Here is an 11,002-nt window from a genome sequence, read left to right as displayed (position 1 = left end):
TGTCTCCATTGGTGCCATTCCCAGTTGTTAGGAACAGTATAAGGAGGAGACTTCCCTTATATTTTTGTCAGTCTATGAAGTTGAAGGGTACTATTTAGATCTGATAGTGCTTCAACATTTTCTTGTTTGAAATAGAGATGAGGAGAAAGTAACAGCTAATGTGGTTCTCTAGAACTTTTGCAGAGAAAATGTGCTGGCAAGTGCTCAGAAGTGGATGCTTCCTCATGGTGCTTCCTGTGTCCTAGGTCCTTCAGTTTACCTGTGAATCTTTTCATCCTATCATGAGTGTTTGTGAACAATTTCATTATCTGTATCAAATGGCCCCCAAGGAGTTGGCACAACTCCTGGCCATGATACCACTTCAGCTGTAACTGAGTCAGGCTGGCTGTCTCAGACATTATGGTAGCAAATTTGTCTCACATCTCAGAAGATAGGTGGAAAAAATTAGTCTCCTTTGCCTTTGTGAACATGATCCAAGTCAATATTCATTTATATTTGTTGAGAGCCAAAGTGTATTACAACCTAATCATGACAACATTTACAAATGTTGTTTTTATTTACAGTGACACAGAGATTACTCTTGCTGTGAGCTTAGAATGTGTGAATGTCTAGGTATACATAGAGTATGGGTCACCACCTCCCAGTGATATCTCACTGAAAATAAGAAAGACTTTCCAACTGACTCATCTCATGGGACTGTTGATTTTTCATACCACCATGATAAAATTTCTGGTTTTAAAATTTTTGTCCAGACATTGAACCCTCTCAAATGTCAGATGAATATATTGCAAGACTGACGAGGATATACTTTTAAGTGTGAGGTCTTAGCATATATGAGTAAGGCACTACAGAACTCAACACATCCCTTACTAAATTGGCTCATGGAATAGACTTTGAGATTGCCTTTAATGATGGCTGTTATGACAAATACAATGCTGCATATATTGTTGCCCATGTCCTCTATGAGATGTTTCTTCAGCAGGTAGGTAGTCAGCCCATGAATAATGGGAAAGAACTTGATTTTCACTGTCTGCAGTTGGTGTTTGTATTGTGAGGTAATATTCTGTGTCACGAATGTCACAGTATTTAAGAATATTTCAGATACACAACCTGAGAGGACTAGAAAATAGTTTCCAAAATAGACAAATTTCTGAAGGTTTTTCCTGCTGAGAAAGTAAATCTAGAGATTAGTATAAATTTCTTATGTGAACACATTGGAGTGAAAGACACTTTATCAATGAAAGACAATGATTTTGATTCAAAGTGCCTGAACACCACATCTATTCTAATAATGGAAATATAATCAATCTTTGTTCTTGAATCCCCTCTATAATGAGAAAATGAATGTTTGCTCATTAACTGGCAAATATGTGGTACTCTCTCTAGAGGATAATTTTTACATATGTTCTCAACTGGTTATGGCCAAACTTTAGGCTCTGGAGACTTCCCTCAGTACTCTAAGCCCAATTACACAAAAAACAGTGATGGGATTCAGTTAGTACATACATGTATGTTCTTGTATATGAATATGCATTTCCCATTCGTATGTATGTATCTTTGTGAGTTTCTATGTATCCGTGTGTATATCTTTATTGTATATACATGTGTTTTCATTTATCTGCTTGTCTTTATGACTGTCTGTGTAAGTGAGCATAGATTTGTTTGTATGTCTATGTCTTTTGGTATGGGATGATTCTGTCTGTGTGTATACTCATGTCAATGCAGTTGTCTTCCTATGCCTGTTTGTGTCTTGTGTTTATATGCCTGAATATATCTATGTCTATATCTGTGTTCCTGTGTCCGTGTGCCTTTGTGTGTGTGTTTTTGTCTGCCTGTCTTATAATGTGAGCATAAATTTTTTTGTGTATAAATGTCTGTCTGTGTGATTATTAGAAACTATGTGTGTCTTCATGTGTGTACTTGTCTGTGTATGTGTATGTTTACCTATGTAATGCATTTACCTTGTTTCTGTGTCAGTGTGTCTGGCTGGGTGCATATTCTTGTCTGACTGTATGTGCCCCATATGTATGACTTGGCATATGTGTGTATGTTTATAAGTGTGTGGATGTATTCTGGGTCTATCTCTTTATGCAAGAGAGTCTCTCTCTGTGCAGTGTGTGTTTGTGGTTTGTGTGTGTGCCTATTCCAAATCTTTGTTTGGTGTCTGCATGCATGTCTATGTTTGTTTGTGTTTGACTGTTTCCTCAGAGAAAACTAAACTTCAAGATTATGATGGTAATTTAATTATCCATTTGCTTTCATTAAGATTTTTCCCTTGGGAACGTTCAATAAAATGGTCTTTAAGACGAAATCAGAATATATTTTCTAACTTTAAGAAAGGGCACATGCAGTATCAACTATTGCCTGTCTTTTAGCTGCACTCCTTTTTGAGAAAGTCCATTTCAATAATCCTATTGGGGACAGAATGACCATGAACCAGAAAGAAAAGTATGGAAGAAAAGTATGGCATTTTACACATTTTAAATTTCTCACACAGTCTTGGAGTTATCTTGAAGACCATAATTCTCACATGGTCAACAGCTTCATTTATTACAAGACATAATAAAGTACTCTATTGGAAGTAGACTGATGTATTTGTTCTTACTGTACTGACCTACATTATACAGCAGTAAATAGTGTGAAATGTGTCCATTTTGTGATTCCTTGTGGCTTATTGCAATGAGATAGATTTTCACATTAGGGATCATTTCAGCCTTTTATATTGTTTCTTCCTTTTAGTTTTTGATGTAACACTATGTTAATTAATTGAGGATTTCAGACATGCCTGCAGTGTAAATTACGACATCGGAGTCTGTTTCTTTTTTCTTTTTCTTCTTTTTTTTTTTTTTAATTTTAAAAACTTATTGACTTTACATCTCACTCACTGCCTACTTCCAGTCACCTCCTACCACAATCCTTCCTCTCTCCCCATCCACATCTTTTCTGAGCAGGTAGGGTCCTTTTGGGTATCATGCTGATCCTGGAATTTCAAGTCTTTGTGAAGCTAGGCACTTCCTCTCCCATTGAGACCAGACAAGGCTGCCCAACTGGTAGAATATATCCCACATATAGGCAATAACTTTTGGGATAGCCCTTATCCCAGCTGTTCAGAACCCACATGAAGGTCAAGCTGCATATCTACTACATATGTATAGGGAGGCCTAGGTTCAGTCCATGTATGTTCTTTGGTTGGTGGTTCAGACTCCGAGAGCACCAAGGGCCCAGGTTAGTTGATTCTGTTGGTCTACCTGTGGATTTCGTATTCTTTTGAGGTCTAAAATCATTTTTCCTACTCTTCCATAAGAGTACCCAATCTCCATCCATGTTTGGCTGTGGGTGTCTGTGTCTGTCTGAGTCAGCTGCGAGGTAGAGCCTCTCAAAGAAAACGTAGTCCTCTCTGGAAGTATAACAGTATTGTTAATAGTGTTAGGGATTGGTGCTTGCTCCTGGGATGGATTTCAAGTTGGGGTGGTGATTGGTTGGCCATTACCTCAGTCTCTGCTCCCTCTCCTGTGCCTGTATTTTTTTTTTTTTTTTGAGACAGTATCAATTTTGGGTTGAAAATTTTGTGGGTGGGTTGGTGTCTCTATTGTTCCGTGAGAACCCCTGTCTGGATGCAGAAGGTAGCCTTTCCAGGTTCCATATCACCAATGTAGTGAGTCACAGCTAATTTACCCCCATTGATTGTTTCTTGGGGCACCTCTTTTATACCAGGTTTCTGACATCTCTTGGAGATGTCTCCTACCTCCTTGTCCTGTTTAGTTGCAGATTTCCATTAATGTTTATGGGTATCTAGACATCTTTCCTGTCCTTTCCCCACACCTGATTCTGAAAGCCCCATTTCCTTTCCCATCTCTCCTCCATCCTAATTTCATCCTTCCATCTGGCTTTTACAACTACTTTATCTCCCCTTCTAAGTGAGATTCTAGCTTCCTCACTAGGGAGTTCTTTCCTATTTAGCTTCTTTGTGTTTGTGACATTTGCTTGCAGAATTCATGACTTTTTAGTAGCTGAATAGTATTCCTTTGTGGAATAGTATTCCACATTTTCTTTATCTATCCTTCAGTTGAGGGGTATGTGGTTTGTTTCCAGTTTCTGATTATTAAGAATAAAGCTGCTATTAGCATAGCTGAGCAAGTGTGGTTGTGGGATCTTTTGGGTATATGTCCAGGAGTGGTAAAACTGGGTCTTGAGATCAAACTGTTATCAATTACCTAAGAAAATGCCAAATTGATTTCCAAAGTGTTTGTAGAAGTTCGCACACGCACCAGCAATGTGGGAGTGTTCCCCCTTGCTTGACATGTGGGAATGCTCCCCCTTGCTTGACATGTGGGAGTGCTCCCCTTGCTTGACATGTGGGAGTGCTCCCCTTGCTTGACATGTGGGGGTGCTCCCCTTGCTTGACATGTGGGGGTGCTCCCCTTGCTTGAAATGCGGGAGTGCTCACCCTTGCTTGACATGTGGGGGTGCTCTCCTTGGTTGACATGTGGGAGTGCTTTCCCTTGCTTGACATGTGGGAGTGCTCCCCCTTGCTTGACATTTGGGAGTGCTCCCCCTTGCTTGACATCCTTGCCAGAATGTGCTACCTCTTGAATGTCTGAACTTAGCCATTCTGATGGAACATGGAATCTCACAGTTGCTTTGATTTGTATTTCCCTGATGATTAAGAACTTCAAACATTTCTTCAAGTGTTTCTTGGCCATTTGAGATTCATCTGTTGAGAACAGTTTAGTTCTCTTCCCCACTGTTTTTAAAAATTGGTTTACTTGGGTTGTTGGTGTCTAACTTTGTGAATTCTTTGTAAAATTTGTATATTAGCCCTCTGTTAGATGTAGGGTTGATGAAGAGCTTTTCCTAATATGTGGGCTGCTGATCTGTCCTATTGACACTGTCCTTGGCCTTAAGCTTTGATGTTTTATGGGATACCATTTATCGATTATTGATCTTAGAGCCTGAGCCATTGATGATCTATCTGTTCAGGAACTTGTCTCCTATACCAGTGCATTCAAGAGTACCACTTTCTCTTCTATCAGATTTAGTGTATCCAATTTTATGTTGATATCCTTGGTCCAACTATACTTGCATTTTGTTTAGGGTGATATGTGTTGATCTATTTTTTTTATTCTACATGTAGACTTCCCATTGGTGCAGTACAATTTGTTGAAGATGCTGATCTGAAGTCTTTGGTGATCTGATAGAATGCATGGGATTATTTCAAAATTCATATATCTGCTAAGGCTTGTTTTATGTCTAATTATGTGGGCAATTTTAGAGAAGGTTCCATGAGGTGCTGAGAAGAAGGTTTCATTTTGGGGTGAAATGGTCTGTAGATATCAAATTCATTTGGTTTATAACTTCTGTTAGATTCAATGTGTCTCTGTTTAGTTTCTGTTTCAATGACTGGTCCCTTGGTGAAAGTGGGTTGTTGAAATCTCCAACTATTATTGTTTGAGATTCAATATGTGTTTTAAGATGTAGCAAAGTTTCCTTTATGAATATGGGTGCCCTTGCATTTGGAGCATAGATGGTCAGAATTGAGACTTCCACTTTGTGGATGTTTCTTTTGGTGATCATGAAGTGTCATTCCCCATCTTTATGGATAACTGTTTTTCAAAGTCTGTTTTATTGGATATTAAATGACTACTCTGGCTTGTTCTTTAGGACTATTTTCTTGGAAAACTTTTTGGAAGTCATGTTCTAGGAAGTAGTGTTTTTCTTTGTCATTGATGTGTGTTTCTTAGTATGCAACAAAATACTAGATTGTGTTTACATGTTCAGTCTGTTAGCCTGTGACCTTTTATTGGGGAATTCTATTCATTGATGTTGAGAGATGTGAAAGACCAGTAGTTGTTAATTTCTGTTATTTTTCTTGTTGGGTGTGTTAGTGTGTGTGTTTGTTTCTCTTCTTTTCAGTTTGTTGTGGGACGATTAATTTCTTGTGTTTCATTGGGTGTAATTATCCTACTTTTATTGGGTTTTCCTTCTAATGTCCTCTGTAGGGCTGGATTACTAGAAAGATATTGTTTTTACAGGTGGTTTTTTAATAGGAGTTGGTATGATTGAGTATTGAATCATTTGCTCTACAAGAGCAGGGCATGATTTTAATTGCTGAGACATAATACCATCTTCTGAGATAATCTATCAGCCTCTTGATAAAAATATTCCTTTCTGCTCTATGTTCATAGTAGAACTCCTCTAACTCCTAAAATGAATCAGGATTGTATTTCTATTTCTGGCAAAGAGGACTATTGATGGAAAACATTGTGGATAATTATAGGAGACAATTTAGACCTCAGAAGACATGATATTGCTAGGCAAAATCATAAGAGGAAACAGTGAGAGTCATTCCAAAAACAGATACATATGACAATGCAATCCAATATTAGGTGACTATGAACCAACTTCACATGTGTCAATTAGAATTTATGAAAGGTGAGCATGGGAAGATGATTTCTTTCTGATCATTTGAAGAGAATTTCTGTCTGGCATAAACAATATTATGTAACATTTGGGAACAAAGATGCATATCAGCATCCCTGCACCAGAAGCCAAAGTGGAGAAGATCTCAACAGCCACCATGACCTTGCCTTTAGTGCTATGGTAAACAGGAAGGAAAGTAACCCAGACACTGCAGAATACCAGCATGCTGAATGTTATGGATTTAGCTTCATTGAAGGTGCTGGGCAGGTTTCTGGAAAGGAAAGCCAGAGTGAAGCTCCCAAAGGCCAGGCAGGCCAGGTATCCCAGGACACAGTAAAAGGCACTGACTGAACCCTTGTTGCAAACAATGATAATGTGACCATGCTCTGATCGTGCATCAATGTCAACAGAAGGAGGAGCAGCTCCCAGCCAGACTGCACAGACAATAACTTGGATGAGAGTACAGATGGGAATGATATAGATAGATGCCCCTGAAACAAGAAAGTACTACATCATTCTTTGAGGGGCTGTGACTCTGAATGCCAGTACAATAGTAATTGTTTTGGCCAACACAGTGGAAACAGCCACAGTGAATGCAACTCCAAACGTGACTTGCTGTAGGACACAGGTGGCTGAGTTTGGATGGCCAATGAAGAGCAAGGGGCAGAGGAAACAAAAAATGAGGGAGATGAGCAAGATGTAGGTGAGAGTGCGGTTATTGGCCTTCACTATGGGAGTACTGTGGTGCTTCACAAAGACCAAAAGAACAACAGCTGTAAATGCAGAGAAGCACAATGCCATTAAGGAAAGTGCCATCCCCAAGGGGTCTTTATAAGTGAGAAATATAACAGCTCTTTGAATGCAGTTATTCTGCTCTGTATTAGCATATTGGTCTTCTGGACACGGGACACACAACTCCACATCTAATGGAAAAATAAAAGTATTATTAGTGTAGCTTCAGCAATTTTATTGTCAGGATATTTCATTTAAGTTTATAAAAGAAGTGTTTCAATATGTGAATCTGGTTGCTGAAAATACATTCAAGGTCATTGCTACATAAAATGATTGATTCCATTTTTTAATGCCACTTACTGTTATGGTAAACAAAAACAACAAATTTTTTGTCTAGTTTACTATATTGCTGTGATCATTTACCATGGGTATGTAAATTGATAAGTGCATTTATGAGTAAAAATAATAAACATTCTCATGAACATGAGAGTAACTGGGTTTATATGGGTGAGGTATGGGGCTGAGAATAAGAAGTAAAGTTTATATGAATATATTATTAGTTTGTAACTGCAAAAATGAAGATCATTTCTAGTTTTGTCCTCTTTTGACTGTAATAATTCCATATTCTTGAGGTTTTTTTTTTTCATAAAAATAAGTTACCCTATCACTGAATGCCAGTACAATAACAATTGTTTTGGCCAACACAGTCAAACAGCCACAGAGAATGCAACTCCAGGTATAAAGCTCTGTAATTCCCACTATTGTATGTGGAGGAAATCTGTTTGCCATTGCACCGAATGATTGGATATTTGCAACAAGGGATAATAAGCTTCCAAGGTTTGAAGTCTTTTACATGGAACAATGCTTTTGTTGACATGTTATCACTTAATTTGTTTGAGGAATTATAAATGTAGCTTGGTTGTGGACAGAATATGTTGCTCTTAGAGAGTACTTGAGTTTGGATCCCAGCACAAAGGTCAGGTGTATTCAAACAGCCTTGTTGAATTACTTGTGTACATTTTATGTAGAACTTCATGGTATCAGAAAACAACAGGTAGGAGTTGGTTACGTCCTATTTATGGGTTCTGGTAATGAACTAATGCCATCATATATAATGGGAAAGGATTTAACTGCTAAGCTATCTTACTGGTCATAAAAGCCTTTAAGGACTTCCATTTATTCATATAGGATGGTGCACCAAGGAAGGGAATAAATGCATGCCTGCCAATGATATTCAGTTAATCCTGACTAAATCATTATTTGACAAATATGGACTATGCAAGTGCCAATACCATTTGAAAATTGTGGCTAATTCTTTTCATGATAAAACAATTTTAGTGTATGCTATTTTGGGAAATACTAACTAGGTACTATTTATACTAGTATTGAATAGAGGACTCCTAATATTTGTGCATTATGTGCCAAGAGTGATTCTCAATTTTCTACACTTTAAATAACACTGAATATTTGAAAAGAATAATGTCTCTTTACTATACAAAATTCCCTGTCTCATCCTTAACAGTTTCTAATAATTTTACAAATTATTATGTGCCATTGTCATTAGATTTTCAGAGGACGTAGACTTGGTTCCCTCTAGTCACATGCCTGATTCTGTCTTCCATATACTTTTCTTTTTTTTTTTTTTTAAGATTTATTTATTTATTTATTTGTTTGTTTGTTTGTTTGTTTGTTTATTATATGTAAGTACACTGTAGCTGTCTTCAGACACTCCAGAAGAGGGAGTCAGATCTCTTTACGGATGGTTTTGAGCCACCATGTGGTTGCTGGGATTTGAACTCAGGACCTTTGGAAGAGCAGTCAGTGTTCTTACCCGCTGAGCCATCTCACCAGCCCCCATATACTTTTCTACTCGATAGGAGTGCATAAAGTTATGTAAAGGTACATACATCAAGACAATATAAACACATCTTTTAAAGACTCATGATCTACATATATTTTTCGAGAGAGTTAATCCCTAGGAAAGATCTTTTCTAGAACACACTAACACTGAAGTTTTCTAATCAAAACTGTTTGAGAATATTCCATCTACTATAAATTTTCAGTGAGTCAAAGATATATGACAAGTTCTATTTTTCTTAATAAGGGTATTTTAAATTATTGTACTCTTATAATCCCCAACTTAGGAAAATGATATGTATTTTTTAACATACCATTTTAGACAACTTCATCATTCACAGTTGGCTGCAAGGTGATAATCAATTTGAAGAACTTATCCCTGTAGGAAATACTCACTTGTCTCATTAGAAATTTCATTTTCTGGGCAGGGACTGCAATCAAAACAGCAGGCTGGCATTCCATTCCTCCTGAATTTTCTAAATCCTGGACCACAATCAGCACTGCACACAGAGGTCAGCATCTAAGGAAAAATAAACATATCCTGATATCAGGAGTTTTACTTACCGCTTCACAAATTATATTATATTAGCATGTGCCATTAATAAGTTTATTTTATATACAGAAACAAAGTTACCAGATTTCACTTAGTGCATTTTATGGTGACAGACATCAGTATGTGGAGAATTTGAGTAAAAGTAAAATCGTTTCCCATCAACTTGAAATTTAGAAAGAAGAGGTGGTAGTGTCCTGTTTGCAAGTAGTGCAGGGATTGCAAGGTGGTTATTCTTTTAAGTTCTTGTGTTCTTAATAAAAAGCACAGTATAAAGACACAGAGATCCTAATAGAGAAATTATCTCTATCAGTTTAGCCTATCATCAGACCTGTGAAGCATATTTTAAAGTGGTAATTGATGTAGGAGTGTCCAGCCCATTAAAAACAGCGTTGCCCACAGGCAGTGGTACATCAGAAATTATGCAGAACAAGCCAGTAAATAGACCTCGAATGACTAAGTTTCAGTGACATTATCCAGATTCATGCCTTGTCTTCCCTTGAGTGTAATCCATGAACCAAATCAACCTTTTCCTCCTCACTTTGCTTATAATTATTGTTTAAGAACTGCAACATAGACACAAATTACAAGTAAAGAACATACATAAAAGGGGAAAAAACACCTAAAATATCAGAATACCAAAATAACCTCGTCTACTTTAAGACTCCACACCATAACAAACTAAATAGAAAGAGAAAAATAGCTGCATAGGCAGAGCCCTGTGGCATTTGTGGAGAGGAGGTACTGAGTTTCTGTATAATGAACTGGAAGGTGGAGTATTTCCAGAAGTTAAAAGGCTTTATGGAGCCTGCAAATATGGTGAAAATTTAGATTGCTTAAAATTAATTAAAGTACTTCTTAAATAAGGAAAACCTTGGTATTATAATGAGTCTGGTGATGGATGTCAATATGCTGCACTGGAATTTAGTTGATCTCTGCATGCTGAATTTGTATCCTTTGTTTCATGTTGCCTTTGATATTGCCATCACAGAGTCTATTATTCACAGTTCATGTCATTTCCTTCAGAAATATGATTAAGCACAACTCTTCCTCTTTTTTACTTTCCTTTTATTTTACTTTTTCTTTTCCCTTTTATTTTCTTTTTCCTTTCTTTCTTTCTTTCTTTCTTTTTTTTCTTTCTTCTTTCTTTCTTTCTTTCTTTCTTTCTTTCTTTCTTTCTTTCTTTCTTTCTTTCTTCCTTCCTTCCTTTCTTTCTTTCTTTCTTTTGAGACAGGGTTTCTCTATATAGCCCTGGCTGTCCTGGAACTCATTTTGTAGACCAGCCTGGCCTTGAACTCAGAAATCTGCCTGCCTCTGCCTCCCAAGTGCTAGGATTAAATCTTTCTGTTTTTGCTGAAACAGGGTCTCACTGTGCAGTATTGGTAGATCTCAACTTTCTATACAGATCAGGGCACAGTACTTTCCTTCTATTTTTGTATTTAT

The 11,002-nt window shown here is 37.3% G+C and overlaps 2 pseudogenes across 1 annotated transcript; one reads left to right on the top strand and one right to left on the bottom strand.

Annotated features, from left to right (window-relative positions):
- Positions 312 to 1,003, top strand: Gm18415 (predicted gene, 18415; annotated as a pseudogene).
- Vmn2r-ps129 (vomeronasal 2, receptor, pseudogene 129) lies at positions 8,735 to 10,423 on the bottom strand (annotated as a pseudogene). The gene has a single exon (NR_033648.1). The product of NR_033648.1 is annotated as a vomeronasal 2, receptor, pseudogene 129 (transcript).
- Between the last annotated feature and the right edge of the window lie 579 nt (positions 10,424 to 11,002).

This window comes from Mus musculus, chromosome 17, assembly GCF_000001635.26.
Source record: "Mus musculus strain C57BL/6J chromosome 17, GRCm38.p6 C57BL/6J".
Taxonomy (NCBI): domain Eukaryota; kingdom Metazoa; phylum Chordata; class Mammalia; order Rodentia; family Muridae; genus Mus; species Mus musculus.
Note: the sequence above shows the minus strand (reverse complement) of the source record. Positions and strands in the feature narration are given on the sequence as shown.